This window comes from Orcinus orca, chromosome 5 (assembly GCF_937001465.1).
Source record: "Orcinus orca chromosome 5, mOrcOrc1.1, whole genome shotgun sequence".
NCBI classification, from domain to species: domain Eukaryota; kingdom Metazoa; phylum Chordata; class Mammalia; order Artiodactyla; family Delphinidae; genus Orcinus; species Orcinus orca.
Window position 1 is genome coordinate 127,676,185 of NC_064563.1, and position 18,068 is coordinate 127,694,252.

Here is an 18,068-nt window from a genome sequence, read left to right on the forward strand (position 1 = left end):
TTATCTGCTATTGATTCCTTCTAGAGAATTTTTAATTTCATTTATTGTGTTGTTCATCATTGTTTGTTTGCTCTTTAGTCCTTATTTGTCCTTGTTAAACATTTCTTATAATTTCCCCATTCTATTTCCAAGAGTTTGCATTATCTTTACTATCATTAATCTGAATTCTTTTTCAGGTAGACTGCCTATTTCCTCTTTATTTGTTTGGTCTGAAAGGTTTTTTACCTTGCTCCTTCATCTGCTGTGTGTTTCTCTGCCTTTTCATTTTGCTTAACTTACTGTGTTTGGGGTCTGTCTCCCTTTTACAGGCTGGAGGTTTGTAGTTCCCCATTGTTTTTGGCGTCTGCTCCCAGTGGCCGAGGTTGGTTCAGTGGGTTGTGTAGTCTTCTTGGTGGAGGGGACTATTGCCTGCGTTCTGGTGGATGAAGTTGGATCTTGTCTTTCTGCTGGGCAGAAGTATGGCTGGGGGTATGTTTTGGTGTGCCTTTGACCTTATTATGATTTTAGGCAGCCTCTCTGCTAATGGTTGTTTTTTGTTCCTGTCTTGCTAGTTGTTTGGCAAAGGGTGTCCAGCAGTGTAGCTTGCTCGTTGTTGAGTGGAGCTGGGTCTTAGCATTGAGACGGAGATCTCTGGGAGAGCTTTCACTATTTGATATTACATGGAGCCGGGAGGTCTCTGGTGGACCAATGTCCTGAACTCAGCTCTCCCACCTAAGAGGCACAGGCCTGACACCCGGCCAGAGCACCAAGACCTTGTCAGCCACATGGTCAGACCAAGTTCAACCAAAGTTGTGATACTTATTTTCCTTGTAGGAGTCTACATGGAATTATGAGGCACTTTGGGAAGAGTATATTAATAGCTACCATGTCTTGGGCCCTGTGGATTACCTTTCCCTTCAGCCACAATCCTCCCAGCATGTCCTGAGGAGATAGGGCTTCCATCAGCATGAACTGGACCCCACAACGTCCCAAAGCCTAAGCTCAAGCAAGTGCTGAGGAAACTTGGCTCCCATTAGCATGGACTTGGCCCCATGTTGTCCTGAAGCCCCCAGGCTGTCAGCATGGACTCAGACCCTTGTGTTCCAGAAACCAAAGCCCCAGTGGGTGTTGAGGAGACCAGATTTGCATCAGGTGCCTGGGGGAGCCAGCATAACTGAAGTTTATGAAGGACATGAGAAGATACATTATGTGAGAGTTTAACATGATAAATTCCTATCTTTGTACTGATTTACTCATTTACCACATAAGTTTGGAAAACTTTACAATGTACTATGCACATGATAAATACTTAGTATATATGAAATTAATAAAAGGTGAATAAATTAATTAATAAATGAATGCAAGAGAAGGAAAATTAATTGAGATAATAAGATATTGTCATCAGTTCTAAATCCACACACACTGATTATTAAATTTTAAACAAACTACTTGTTAAATTTTGAAACAAAAAATTTATTGAATTTGTTAGCATTTACTTTTGCTTTTTTAAATTTACCTTATCCATTCAACATTGTGCTTCTTGAAATAAAGCTAAAAATGTTAAATTCATCACACTGAGTAACTGTGAATTGTCTGGTTTAATTTGTACTGCCAATTACATGTGTACTTAATGGCTGCATGAAATCATAACTCTCTGAGATAAAGAGATGAAAATATCTCACTTGACGTTTAAGCTTACTTGGATTAATATGATTACAAAGTATTATACGTGAGATAAAGTTCTTTTTTGAGAGACTAGTAATTGATATCCAGTGGGAATGAATGTAGATGGAATGGGGAAACTGGAATTGAAGAATGTCATTAATCTTTTTCCTAAAAAAGAAATGCTTCCTGGGCACTTATTCTATGCTAAACAGTGTGTTAGTTACTAAGAAGAGACTAAAAAAATAAACTTTCTGTTTTCCTGGAACTTAAAAGAGAGAACTAAATATTTCAAGACACACCTTCATTTTGAAAGGGCCATACTACAGAGCAAAAAATAAATAAGTAAATAAATAAACGATTTTGTTATAGAATTTTGAAAGTCGTGCTAGATTGCTTGAAAATAGTAATCTAATACTTCAGACACAAGTTTGATTAGCAAAGAAAAAGAAAAAAGGAAAAAGAGACAGAGCGTTTACTGTCCAGAATCATATAAAAACATTTTTTTTAAATGTAAGCATATTTTTTAGTTTCCATTCTGTTAAAAGGTAATTTACATAGTATCAATCTATCAGACCAATTTGAAAAAACAATAAATGGAGCATTTTAGTTCTCTATCATACTAAATTAGAAAAATGGGTCTATGGCTTTATTTCTAATATACTTGATTAAAAACTACCCTTATTTAGGCATCAAATATATGAGATAAGAAAATAGTGTGCAATAAAATATTCCCAACATTTACACACAAATGATTAAAATAATTCAAAGGTGTACACACTTCAGAAAGTTTCTGCATAGCTAAAAGAACTGTTCACTATTTTCTCTAGAGAGGTTTTATTGTAAATTATACATTTCTGCTTCTTAAGAAGAGAGAAACATGTATTCATTGAAATAAATGTTTCAAATTCTAATTCTGAATCAGTTGGTGTAGCTTGCAGGAGATCAATAACAACTAGAAAACCCAGATAAACGTATAAAAATAATCTATTAAAAAAAAAAATAAGATGGATGCCTAGGTAAGCAGGGACCGAGGGGCCAAGCTGCTGAAGTATAGGGATCTTCAGAGTAGTGAGTTGACATTCTGTTGGCTTCCTTTTCCCTTGGATCATTTTCAAACTTGGTGGGCAAAACATTGAAAATTTACAGAAAAGATAGCAAATTGAAGGCAGAAAAACAAGCACAGCTTTAAGCAATATTGCAGAGCTAGGAAGATAATGTTGAATATCAGGACAGATAAAGCAATCAGGACTGAAGCAGCCAAGATAATGGGAAGAAGCAAGTAACTGAGAGTTTACAAGAGAATGGAATAATCAAGAAGGATGAGAAGGCTAGCTTCTTTAATGCCAATGCAAATCGGAACTGAAGCTGACAAAAGTCAATATCTGGAAGCAATAATTTTAAATAAGAAAGATATCCATTCCAGCGTATAAAATTAAGACAAGTATCAACATTGCTTTGTCAAATTTTGATTAAATATTGCAGCAATTACATATGAATTTTAAAATCCTATATATAAAATCAGCAACTAGAAAACTCTCATGTCTTAGTTTTGAGCTGGACACAACTTTGTGTGTGTTTTAATAATGTAATTGCATATTTTTAGACTGACTTTTTCTGCTTGAAATTATTTTGAAAAACAAAAACTATTATAACTTGCTGTTTTAATAAATAATCATGAGTTTTCTCTTGATTATTATTATTTACTATTTTATAAGTAAGTGTAATATGATCCTTCATACATTGCTGAGTGTTTGTTTTCCAGTTCCTGACTTAGAACTTGGATCAGGAAAATAAATTTGAAATGTACTACCACATAACGTGAAAAAGTACATGTGAGAGCCCATTTTATATGGGGTGATCATATAATTTATCATCCAAAATGGAGTGAGAGTGAAATGGTGGCTATTTATCATCATGATAGGAAGTCAGGCATATACTGGACTGTCACAGGAAACCCAGATGTATGATAACCCAATGCATAAACCTCTGTGACTAAACAGAGCACAGAGATCATGATTTATTGTCCCATAAATATTGACTAAAGCTGATTCTGAAAGGAATAAACAAACTGAAGGGGAATTATAGTTTCAGCTTGAAATTGAAGAAAAATCAGAATTTTTATGGATATGTAGGAATATTATCTCCTATACATTACTTCTATGGTGAAATTATAACTAAAATGATTTTAATGGAATAATTATTACTAGATGATTTGAAGAAATAGACCCAATTAATATCTTACAATGAATATTTTAAAAATTTCTCTTTATCATTCACTTTATTTTCCAGATCTTAATATAATCAGTAACACATCTCAAAGTGTTAGTGGGTTTTAAACACAAATTCTTTCTCCTTGTTTATCATAAATGACATGTGGACCAGAATATTTTCCACAGTAAGTACCCAAATTATAATTGATAGCTCAAAGTGTGATCATTATGAATATTAGACAACATCATCAGTACTATGTAAATATTTCAAAGTGACTTTGGAAAATTTGTTAAAAGGAGACAAAATTCTAAAAGTCCCTTTGAGTAAATCATGGTCAATTAAAATATGAATCTACTTTGCACGACTGAGAGGCCTGAACTACAGTGGATTAGGCAAATCTTGTTAGTTTCTCCCTGCCTCAAACTCTGCTCTGCCTAGCTGAAGATATAATAAGTCTGACAACTGTATACTTAGCTGTCAGTCTCTCTGCTGAGTCAGTGGATGTACCACTTGGCAAGATCGGCAGCAACACCAACTGAAAGTAGGCTATCACTCTGAAATTTCACAGGTCGTATCAACCCCTCATGTGTGGACTGGAAATGTTAGAGAACTTTAAAGAAAGTCTAAAAACTCAGTTTAAAATTAAGTTGGATCTAATATCTGACTGGTTTAAATTTCTTAACACTCCATTTTGGCTGAAAAGCACATAACATACCATTACTATACAAAAGACATCAAAAACTGCATCCTGTGTAATGATGATCAATATATATTTATGTTAAAAATCACAATTATTTTAACCTAGTGTGCTATGAAGTAGGATGTTTCCATTCCATGCAAACATCATATCTCATCTTACAGTTTGGGATATGCATACATTTTAATCAAAGAATATTCTAGATTTATTGAAGGGAACCCTAATTACTTCTCAGTCTATCAAATTTGCATAGATCATTTCATAAACTTTGCAATTGCTGAATAAAGATTGAGAATTAAAGAGGAACTGATGAATCCCAGCATTGATTACAGGAAATTCCCTCTTTGGCTTGTACTCAGGAATGTGTTGTTAAATATTTACTAATTAGTTCTCAGGGAGATGAAGGGGAAACCCTGACTTTTAGGATTTGTTGAGTCCCATGATGTAGATTCTCCCATTATAGCTGATTTTAAGCTACGTGAAAATTTAACAGTTGGGTCCCATGAGCCAACATGAGCTAGCTCTAGCACAGTACTGCTTGTACTTTTCCTTTACAGGAAAAAGATTACATTAATTAATATTTATTAATTTGCCGATTCTTCTAAACCCTATTCATAACTTGAGAAATGTTCACATTTCCTTTTTCTGTTGCTCATTCCCCCAAAATGTTCTGATTGTCAGTGCTAAGTTGTTTCCTATGTACTTATTTTTTATGCAATTATGGGGTGTTCCTTGAAGGAAATGACCATATGCTTGACTTTTTTACCCTTTTCCAGTATTATTACTAGACATACAGAGATTTGTAACATCCTAAATGCTGTTGGTGATGATGACCATATAAGGCTAAAGTTCTGCTTATTCAAGATTGAAAATCTACTGACTGGACTCCCATCAAATGAGTCGCCCTACAAGGTTTCATAGAAATTGACCACAACAATAAATTCCAGTTCACAATTAGGATTAGGCAGCAATACATTGTTTATTCCAGGAGAGGAGCTAATGCTTTCCAAACCACAGATAGCAAACTGGGAAAAGAAAGTTATTGTGTAGCTTCTACCACATCATAGTGATGTTATAACCTAGACACTAGTCACAGCAGGAAAGAGACAACTGTTTTGTTAATAATGCAGCTTAAACATCTCACAGACTTACAGTCATGATCATTCTCCCTGATTCAGAGATCCTGCCTTGCCATATCACTGTATACTGTTCCTTAGTGTGATGGAGCAAAAGGGATCCTGAACATGTGCTGGTGATTCTTTCTAAATGAGTTTCCCCTATATATCTGCTGCAGAAGGCTTGGCAAATTCATTGTTTGGGCATTTGTAAGACCCTATGTTAGAGTGCTGTGGGAGAAGTACTGTCTATCACTTTGTATATCAAAGAAATCAGAATGTAGTTTATCTCCAGATTCTAATTTGAAGAGTAATATATTTAAGCTCATAAAATTGTACTACGACACTAAATAGAAATATTTCTAGGGACTTCCCTAGTGGCACAGTGTTTAAGAATCCATCTGCCAATGCAGAGCACACAGGTTCGAGCCCCGGTGTGGGAAGATCCCACATGCTGCGAAGCAACTAAACCCGTGCACCACAACTACTGAGCCTGCACTCTACAGCCCGCGAGCCACAACTACTGAACCCACGTGCCACAACTACTGAAGCCCGCGCGCCTAGAGCCTGTACTCTGCAACAAGTCACCTCAATGAGAAGTCCGAGCACCGCAACGAAGAGTAGCCCCTGCTCACAGCAAATAGAGAAAGCCCACATGCAGAAACAAAGACCCAACACAGCCAAAAATAAGAAAATAAAAAAATAAATTAATTAAAAAATATATTTCTAGGGAATCCATATTAGAATATGCATTTGGTTTAAATTACAATTTTTTAAAAAAATCAAATATACTCTAATAATTGACCATAACCTTAGGAATTAGCACAGAACTAAAGGTTTGAAAAGCAAGAGGTTTAATTGTCCATTTAGCCCACCACCTTAACATTAACTTTGCAGAAGTAGCTTACTAATTGCCAGACAGTATAGTGTAGTGCCTCAGAAAATGAGATGCTCTTCCTCACTACATTGTTTCTGAAATTTATTCTCATCAAGGATGCTTGAGGAGTTCATTACTATCTCTCAAAGAAATTAAAGGAAATAGGCAACAATTCCATAAATTATTATTTGTTCATATAATAGCATTCTTAGAATGGAGCGTTGTATGGTTTTTCCACCTTAGATAATCAGCCTACATAACTTGGCTTTAGTTTACACTTGACTTTGAAATATGGTTAAAAAGTTGTTCAAATGAGCACATTATCCTTGATTTTGTCCTGACAGCAGCTAAGTCCTTTGAAATGTGTACTGCCATTTAATCTAAAGGCATATTTTCTTAATTGTACCATGTCTGCTATACCTATTTATGTTTCTTTGGTCCACAGGATATATTTATATATCCTGAATTACTGTAATTACTCAGCCACTACCCAGCTTATCTCTTTGCATGCACACTCTGCACCTGGATAGTTTATTTGCATATTAGGGACATCTTTTCCTCTCTTGCTGCTGTAAATTGGGACAAATAAAACTTATCATAGGAGAGAAGAATCATCCTTTCTTTTTCCCATTAAATCCTGCTCTGTTAAACACTTCAGCAGACCCCTTGTCTCTATAGAAATGGTATTTTTTTCACAATAATTTGAAAAAAAGTTCTGTGGTTGGCACCATGATTTGCTTGTGGCTTTTGTCCAACTAAACGAGAGAGAAAGAGAGGAAGGAGGAGAAATAATTTTAACCCCAGTTCATAGATATCCATTGCAAATATTTCCCTTAACATGAGGATGAGATCTTAAAAAGATTTATTTTGCTAGATGGAATTCTGATTTTGGGGAGAGAAATGTATTTTAAATGTATTGCTTTGAATAGGTTCACCTGAGACTTTGTCTTCAAAGTAATTTGTAAACATTTCAATTTACCTATGTTCCTGTAGTTGAGAAAGTTGTGGAGATACAATTTAATTCAGCAAAAATTTATAACATTTTTTTATTATCTTAAGTAAATGTTGACTCCTTTTCTTTTGAGCTGAAATTTACTTTAAAAATGTCTTTTTATCTTTATTACAGATGAATGAGGTAAACACAATAAGGAGCTGGTTGTTCTTTTCCATTTTTATCATTTTCTTTACATTCTTAACTAAATAAATCATGGTCAGACTTGAAAAATTCTGTCCTAATCATACTTTCTCCATAAAATGGTATGTCATCATCACAGGCTACTTTAACCTTTCCTTCAGTTGGTATTCTATAACACATCAGGCCTCTAGTGGCTTAACAATTCTTACAGTTCTCCTTTTATATACTTGACTATAAAGGAATCGGTATGAAACAATAACTAAGGACTTTGGAAGCAGAAAATTTTGATTTTGAAGTCTGAACTTGAACTGTTTTTGACATTCACTATCTATAATGGCCTTAGTCACAATTACATTATGTCTCTACATTTGAACTTCCTCATTCAACAATAATAACATTCAACACAAAACAAATTTCTTGAGTACCAAATAACACTGGGGATATAAATATGATAAGACACAGACTTCACCTTCAGAGAGAAAATAGTATGGCATACTGTCTTTAGACCTAGGCAAGATAAGCTTGAACCTATGCAAGATTGCTGGCTTTTCTCCAGCAATACCCACCCCCATGGCTGGGAGTCTGCTGGGCCAACGAGATGTGTCCTGCTAGCATCTCTCCTTCTAAACCTTTCTTTGGGTACTTATGATTCCAGAAAGTTTTGCCCGATAGACTGGAGGCCACATGCAGGGCATGCGTAATCCTCTGCTTGTGTCAGTTTTCTTAAGAACAAATGTACTATTAATGTGTACCCACAAGCAGGGGAAATGGCCAAGAGGCTACTATTTATAAAGGGCATAGAGAGAGTTGGACTTGCAGGTTGGCTATTGAATTACATATATGAACTCTTGTCCCATATTAATCTCTAATCCCCAGTTGAACTCTTACAAGTACTAAATAAGGGTCTGATTAGAAAGAATATCTAACTCTAGCCTGAAGTGGTCAGGGAAATCAGCTGCTTTTGGTGGAAAGAATGCTTAATCTTAATTTTGATGGATAAATATAAAGCACATAGTCAAAGTGTAGACACTAGGTCAGTCTAGAAAGATACTATGTTAATATAATGCTCCCCAAGAGTCAGGTTGACAGGGGGAGCAGTTCAACAAAGCAGCATTGTAAGTTTTAAAGAGAAGTTGTCATTTCTATTTGCTGGACCAAAGTTTTTAAAAAAATACTAGGAAACATTATCTGCTATGATGTTTATTTCCTTTTGTTTGGCTTTACAGCTTTCCTTTTTGCCCTTCAAAGAGGAGAAAGAAGAAATCCAGCAGTGTTGCAAGCATATATTGGTGAATTTTAATCATTGCATAATTCTTTCTGGCAGGATTATCTAAAGCTTACTATCCCTTCAAGTAACACTTTTAAAGCTCTATCAAATCATGAGGCCAAAGGGCTATACAAACAAATACTTTATTAATTCAATTTTTCAATATGCTTGAAATGTGATCTCCCAATTTCTGTGCGAGCAGATTAAAGTCATAGATCTGCATTTATCACACCACCTTGGAATTAAACAAGAGAGCAAGAACTCCCCTTTCAAGATGAGGACAAGAAATGGGAAAGTTAAGTATGTCAGAGTCCAAATAGAGATTTTGAAGAGCAAATTTTCAATCTGTGAATCTATGCAATAGTGTGGGAAGAAGAAATGGAACCTGGCTAAATATTCTCCAACTTAAGACGTCACGTAAAAGATGAATACTTTAGCCAGGCTCCCTGACCACACACTGAAACCCACTGAATTCCACAATCTGAAACAGAGGTCACATAGATAAAGATGTGAAAGAGAAAGTACATTTTTAGTACTACAGATTTAGTGTAAACAACATTTAAGTATGTGTAAAATGCAAGTTTTTAGTTCTATTCTCCTTTTATCTGATTTTCTCAGGTAATCGTCCATTTTCATCTCTAGACTCATGAATATTTTAACTATTTTGAATTGAATATTGTTTAAAATATTAGACTAACTCTACTCTTAGCACTTTGCTTGAAATTTAGCACAAAGTTAGCATTCAAAATCAAGGAAACAAGCAAAACAAATGTTCCCCCTAAACCCTTCACAACAGAGAGTAGAAAGGATAAAACCTGCAGTTTTGACCTTGCTGATGAGGAATTTTCTTTTGAATTCCAATTAGAACTCTGAACTTTAAATCTTCCTGCGATGAGTTTCAGAACTTTGTTGTTTCCTTCAGCACACTCGTTTTCATCTTATCATTTTCAGTTTCATTTATTTAAACTCTTACTTTAAAGTTACCACATGCTTATTCCTGAGTCTACAATATACTCAGATTGGCACAAACATAAAAAGCAGAAGCAAGGAAATGTTCACCACAAAAATTAGGACAATATTTAACTTTAGGGAGTAGGGAATTGTGATTAGGAAGTGGCATATGGCAGCCGTCCTGGATACTGGCAATACTTTTTTTGCCTTAGTTGTGTGACTATTGCACGTTTGCTTTATAATGACTACATAAAGTGTACATTTGTTTTATGCATTTTCATTAATATATACTTCATTTCATTATAAAAAGGATAAAACAATCTATTCTGTCTACTAAATTATGGAGTTTTTGCTATAGAATTATATTGACAGTATAATACAGATTGTATACAGACATGTTAAACTACATCTTAAATTCAAGTAAATTTTGAAGATGATTTATTTTCTCTCTCCATGGAGTTCCTGAGGATGTTTGTTTACTCTATCAAGTCTAAGAGCAAATGAGCTAGAGTTTAAAGTAAGAGCTGCTATACAACATCTGAAGGATCTTTCAGAAATCATTTAGTCTCAGAATACAAATGGACCATATCTAAGTACCATTTGAAAATATATTCTGATTATGAAAATGGAACACTGTATTCTTTTTAAAAATACAGAACGCTTCATGAATTTGCCTGTCATCCTTGTGCAGGGGCCATGCTAATCTTCTCTGTATTGTTCCAAAACACTGTATATTAACAAAAACTATCATTAAAATATAAACTTTTTATAAGAATAAAATATAACTATAAATATTTCATTATAATACATAAAATATATTTCATTATATATATTATACACTATATAATATAATATTATATTTTGGTATATATTGATTATAATGTCTATATTGTATGTATTATATAATTATGTTCATTATATTTCATTGTAATTAATCTCATCTCTATAATTAATCTGATTTTATTTTGGCACATATTTAGATGTTCATATTACCAATTTGACCAATACTATACTTAAAAAAAAAAAAAAAGTTTTAAATGCTGACTCAGCTCTCTTGGAGGATTAATTTTGTAGTGCAAGGTCAATAAACAGTTAACTTATTGTTTGATCAAATTTAAAGAAATTTATTTTGTCTCAAAATAAATTGGTATATTCAAAGGAATAAAATGATTCTCTGTGCAACATCTTCCAGGACAGTGTCAACATCAATTTCTCTAAGTGTATTTGTGGCAGAAAATATGCATGCATTTTTTCAGCAGCCAAAGCAGTAGACTATAGTATTAGTTAGAAATATCCATTCAGAGAAGCTCTAAACACCTTTCCCGTTAGGGGGAAGTCTTCCAACCATATGTGTTAAATGGAAATACATATCTACTCTCCTCCTCTAGTAACTTAACCTATAGGCATGGGACTGAGGCTTGGGCAATGGACACTTTACCTGATAGCTAACTGCTGAGAAAGTAACACAAAGATGCAGAGGCAGTTGGATGTTAATAGTTAATAGTTTTCTTGGTTGACCTGAGAGTTTAGAGGCAGAAGGAGAAGTGCCCAGTGTAGCAAGAAGTGTCCAGTGACAAAAGTGGTGATGACAGCAATAACGTCTTAATCAGAGAGATCTTGCTGTTTGCGAAATGTTGTACTCTAGACCTCAGTTCCTGGACATTTTTCAAGAATTCATCACATTTTTTGGACAATTCTGTTTATGCTTAAGTTACATAGATTGGCTTTCTTTTTGGTTTCAACGAAAGACTAACTTGTAAAGGGAGAAAGCATTCTTTAGCATTGAATTTTACTGTGTTGTGATATATTGTATCACATACATTGTATGTGATCATATAATAGATTTTTTACTGCTATAAGTACTACTTCCTTTGTCTTACACAATGATAACAGTCAATTTTGTTTGCATTGTTACCCCTTTTTGAGAGCTTATGGTTTTTTAAATGTGTTCATCTTTCAAGAAAGACTTGAATTTACTAGGCAAATGGCATGTGATTCTTTTGACCTTGCATAATTTTAGTAATCAAAATTGAGGAAAGCTCTTGAGCCAAGAAGACATGAGAAAGCCCTCACAAGAGTCTCTTTTAGACACCTGCAAGTGGAGAAAACTGAAAAGTGCAGTTTTCACTGGGCTTTCATCCACAAGGATGCAAGATATACCATTTGCCTCCTCTGCAGCATATAAAATAATAATCATGCTTTTTGCAGAATAGAGCTAAAGCAGAACAAATTAGAATGGAATTGGATAACTAAATAATAATAACCAAATAATTACCAAGCAACCTGAAAATAATGTAATGGAGTAATTGAAAATGTTTTTTGTAGAAACGTGATTTGCCAGATATTTTTTTGAGGTAGCACTTGCATTTTCAACAGTTTCCTCTCTTAATATCTATGATTATCTGCATAGAAATTAAATTGAAAAACTTATTTACTGTATTCATTTTCTCAGAGAATTATTAAAAGAATACCACAGATCTGAGTGAAGACCCTCTATGAATCCACACTAATTCTGACATTGGACTATCCATGTTCCTGATGTTATTCATGGCTAGTTTCATGTATATTGCAAGATCCTTAACTCAGAGCATAATTACAGATGGAAAGAAAACAGAGAGGAATAAAATACTTCTTTTTCTGAATGAAATGAATATAAAAATTCTATATTATTTTAGGTGTTTTATAGAATTATTAATAGTAGATTGTGCAAACTCCAAGAGCTTTTATACATTCAGTGGGGAAGGTGAACTTTGGCTAATAAATGTATCTTGAACTTTGTCAGTGGGAAATTTAGTGCTGTATGCTATTATCTAGATGAGAAATTTTAAAGTTTATTTTAAAATTGCTGCAAAGTAATAGGTCTAATAAACAAGAGGTAGTTTTGAGCCATTCACATGAAAGAGAATCAGATAAAATCTTCAGCCACTCTAATTAATGTTAGTTGATGTTATAGACATTTAAGCACACCTATTGAAACACAGAGGGAAAATCAAAGATGAGAAAAGCAAGTAATAGTATTTCAGATATTTTATTCTCAGTTTATTTCTAACACAATATGATTTTCTTAAATGAAATTGAATATGATCTCTCCGGCATACTTATGATTGAAATGAATTCTTACGGTTAAAAAATGGACTTCTTTCTGACATTGGTAACCACACATATAATTTCAGTAAGAATGCAATCAGGATGTTGCAGTTGCCTTAACTTATTAAAATTGCCATTATGCAATTATCTTACTAATTGTGATTCATATATATATTCCATAATTCCCTTATTCCATGTATGTATACCACAGTATGCAGGTGATCAAATTATTATGCAACATTTTATTTCTGTCATTATTTTGCATTGTTTATTTCTCTGGTTAAAAAAGTTGTTTTTTTTGTTTGTTTGTTTTTGTATAACAAAAAGTGGATCCAGACTTTCCAACAGTTCTAGAAAAAATCTGGTATGTTTTAAATGTACATACTATAGAATTTTAAACCGCTAATAGTACTGATTTTTACTTCATAAATTCTTATTCATCTGCAGTGAATTTAAATATGTAACTTGCAGTTCCTTGGATATATGCAATATTTTACTTTCTAAGAAAATATGTAGAACTTTAAATTTTATATATGAATTGCCACAAAAGATGACATATGGTCATGTGGAAGATTTTAAATTGTTCTCTTATGCATTAAACTTTGTTATAATCAGTTTTACAATATAATAATATTAGATTTACAAAAGAGCGTATCCAATAACTGTCCCAGTCTTCCAATAAGGAGATTCAATGTAATCACTCAAGTTGCTAGGATTCATGCCCTGTCTTTGACTTATGCTATAGTAGTGAGTCTTGTGACTTTTCTAAAAGATAAATAAGTTTTGAGATGGTATTTTTGTGCTTTTCCTTTATCACAACAATTTCCATTAATTACATGCTAATCAATAATACATAAAAAGCTATATCAGTTACAGAGTATAGCAAATTTAAAATACTATATGACATAAACAATTTATGTCTATTTCCTGATATTTCTTGGGAAATATTTTTTTTCTTTTCACATTTGTTGACACCTTCTGTATATTCAACTTTTAAAAAATTTTGGATATTTATAAAATATTAATTAGTACTTATTTATTAATTAATATACTTTAAAATATATACTAACTAAAGTTGTATAAAGATGTACTCAGTTTTCAACTAATATTTTTTCTATTCCAAGATTCTACCCAGAATGCTATATTACAAGTAGTAGTCACATCCACCTAGACTCCTCCTCCACTTGGCTGTGATGGTTTTATAGACTTTCCTTGTTTTTGATGACCTTGATGGTTTTCAAGTCATACTGGTCATCTATTTTGTAAAATGTCTCTCAGAGGAACTTTATTTACAATTTTTTTCATAATTAGACTTTGTTTGGGTGTTTGGGGGAAGAGAATCTCAGACGAAAAGTCTCATTTTCATCATATCATGAGGCTATATACTATCAGCATGACTTATCACTAATGATATTAACATTGATGACTTCAGTAAGGTAGGGTTTGTCAGGTTTCTCACTTTAAACTTACTCCTTTTCATTCTTTTGAATACTGCATTATTTGGTAGGAAGTCACTGTGCATGTTTCCTTTTAGATACATAGAGATATAAATCTATCAATATCTCTATATTCTTAGATTTGTCAATATCTATACACATCCATCTATCTATCTATCCATCTATTAATCATCTATCAATCTATCTACCTCTATATAAATCTACTTATCTATATCTATCTATTTATCTTTCTATCATCTTATTATATATATCAATTTGCAACTATATTAAGCTAAACATGGGATCATACTGATGTCTCCAAATCTATTCCATTATCACATGGGTCATTCTAGGTTTTCCCCCTTGTTTATCTGTAATTTCCTACTTCAACAGTGAGAGTCCTGGATCCCTTCATTTACCTTCCATTTACTTAATATTTAATCCCAGTATATATCTATACTGTCATCAGAATTGTTATCCTGTACCACCATGGGAATTTTATCAATTAGAGTACATTTCTATGTAGAGCTCCTTTTGACATTACTTTTCCAGACTAAACTTATGTCCAAAGTTACTTAGGTTGGTGATTTTTCACTAACCTACTCCAGTCAGTTTCTTTAATATATTAGTGATACAGTCAGATTCTTTTGTCAGAGTGCATTCCTTACTGGGACCTCTTAAAAAATAAACAAATATATAAACTTAATACATTAAGATTCACTCTTTGTACTCTACATCTATAGCTTCAACACATACATAGTATCATATATCCACAACTACAGTATCATAAAGAAAATCTCATCACCTGATAAAATATTCTATGGATTGACCTATTCAACCTCTTCCCAAATCCCTGGGAACCACATATCTTTTAATGAATGAAGGCTTTTATTGCTCTATATCCGTACCAACAAAGGGTATTGTAAGTTTTTTTTTTTTTTTTTTTTTTTAGCTATTTGAGTAGGTATGTAATGACATTTGAATTTGAATTTTCTTGATGATAAATGATGTAGAGCATCATTTTACATGTGTATTTGCCAACTATAGCCTTTTGGCACAATTTCAGTAAATTTTAAAGAATAAAAATTAAAGAAAAATCACACCTAAATTTAGTTAGCTACAATGCCATAAATGAACTGTGAAGTGTCATAAACAAAGGATCTTAATAGGCGTTAACTGTATTAAAAATGACAACATGTAAATTAGTAGCTTCAACTACATGAAATAACTAAAAATAGTAGACAATAAATTTGTGCCACACTTTGTTGAATCTATTCAAAATACTTTAATGTGAGTAAATCTCACAGCTTTGTAAAACATACTTTATAATACCATAACTACAGTTATTTTTAAGGTCAAATTATCATTAAGTTACTTTCCTAAGAGATGTCACAACTAATATGATAAAGGACTTATTTCAGTTTGAGCATAGCCTTTGCCTGGCTTACTGATCTCTTTTTAACAAGAACTATTAAAAACTACTTGGCCTATATTAAGTTAAATACATATTTATAGAAAGATGGCGGCAAGGAGAAAGATACTTTAAAAAGTCAAACTCACATAAAACATTTGAAGAAAGATCTCTTTATGGTTTTAAGTTGCTCATTCATTCATATTTTATTCAACGAATCTATTTTAAGTTTATCTTTGGTTTCAGACACATTTAAAATTCATTTTTTTGTGACTATGTTACCCAGTTCAGATGTTATTATATTTTTATTTCTTAAATAATAGTGTCATTCAATTTATTATGTATTTAAATACGCATACTTAACAATACATTGAATGATTACTGTGTATCTGGTCCTGTCCTAGGTGTGGAAATTGTCAGCAAAGAGGCCAAAATTCTGACCCTTGGAGGTTACATTTTAGTGGAAGAGTCAGAAAATAAATATGATTAATGCATAAAATATATATTATGCTACATTTTAATATATGCTAGACTGTGGGGGTTTTATGTGAGATTTTTGTCATGTAAATATTTAAATTTTACATGGTGTTATAGGAAATGTTAATCCAAAAGGTGAATTTTCAGTAAAGACCTAAAGGTAATGAGTGCCATTCCTGCAAATATTTGGAGACAGAGTAAGAGCAAATGCCCTAAGACAGCAGTGTTTCTGGTCTGAGAGCTGAGGCCAGTGTAATTGAAGTGGTTCTTCATGAGAGGAAATCAGTAGGTAATGTCAAAGGGACAAGAACCCTATTTATTCCAAAGTGAGGTGAGAAGACATTAGAGATTTTTAGTAGATACATGTCATGCTCAGATATACGTTTATACAATAATCATGCAGACTGCTTTGCTGAGAACAAACTGAAGGATGTAAGGGAAGACTCTGAGAGAGGAGATTATATGTTACTACTTTAATGACAGGGAAAAAATGGAAATGGCCCGTGATTGTGGGGTGGGGCTAAGGAGAAGTACCCAAATGCTAGATATCTGCTAACAGTCAATTTGATCGAATTTTCAGAAAGACATATTGTGGGATCTGAGAAACAGAGATTTAATAAAATCACCAAGAATTTTGGCCTGAATAATTAAAAGAATAGATATGCCTTTAATGGAGATGAGGAAAACTGCAGAAGAAGGCTTGGGAGAAGATCACATTTGACCATATTAAATTTAAGATGCCTCTGTGTTACACTACTGGAGATGTTAAATCAGACATATACATCTGCAGTTCAGGGAAATTGGGCTTGAAATATAATTTTTGAATAGTCCACATATTTAGTGTATGAATATATAAAACAACAAACATAAAATAATGTTTCAGCTCCTGGAGAGAATAAGAGCTCATTGCAATACCAGGAACTCTTACCTCTCATCCCATAATGTACAGGCGTATACACTTCCACAGTATTTTTAAAAGATCCTGTACATTGCTGTCACCAGTATACATTTAATGCTTTGGTGATAGATGTTTTCTGGGCCGAAGTTACTAGTGAATGAGTGATTCACATGTGAAAAATCCACTCAGCGGTGCTACCAATTTAAGTCGTTGATTCCTTTCTCAATATTATTGCAAGGGGTTTTAGCGATTATATTTCATTGAGTCTAAGCCACCATTATATCTAGGTTTTAATTAACCAACTGCAGTTAAGTTTATCCATATCAATAATTACAATATTGCATACATTTTTAGGGAAAAATACAATCTTTGGGGTGTTAAGTTGGTGAAAGGAGAGGTATTGAAACAGGAAAGAAAGGAGATAATAATGGCTGCAGAGCAAGAAAGCAACAAAAATGCCCTCTCTTAAAAACTGGATACTCCATATGTGATTTGTAGCTCTCAAAGAACATATGATAATTTTATGTAAATGCAACACAGATCCATACAGATATCCTGTAACTGTCATATGTCCTTTGGTTCCCAGAAGGGCAGGCATCCAAATATGGAAACTTACAACCATGATGAAAATACGATGTGTAGAATTTTTACAACTCCTTGAACTTCTTAAAGTTGTTTTCACAATTCTCAAAATAATCACAAAGTCACTTTAATAATTATAAAGTGGTAGATGGGATGAGTTATCTATTTCCTTAACTTTTCTATGGAACACAGTATTTTTTTTTCCTAGCTATTAAAGACTTGTTAACAGTGGGGGTATGTAGAAGATAAACATGATGAAAGCACAATATGATGTTCCTAC

At 33.2% G+C, this 18,068-nt stretch overlaps 1 non-coding gene across 1 annotated transcript; it reads right to left on the bottom strand.

Moving 5' to 3' along the window:
* Nucleotides 1-10,543: 10,543 nt before the first annotated feature.
* On the bottom strand, nt 10,544-10,652 carry LOC117199326 (U6 spliceosomal RNA). The gene has a single exon (XR_004480554.1). It is a non-coding gene; the product is annotated as a U6 spliceosomal RNA (small nuclear RNA).
* Between the last annotated feature and the right edge of the window lie 7,416 nt (nt 10,653-18,068).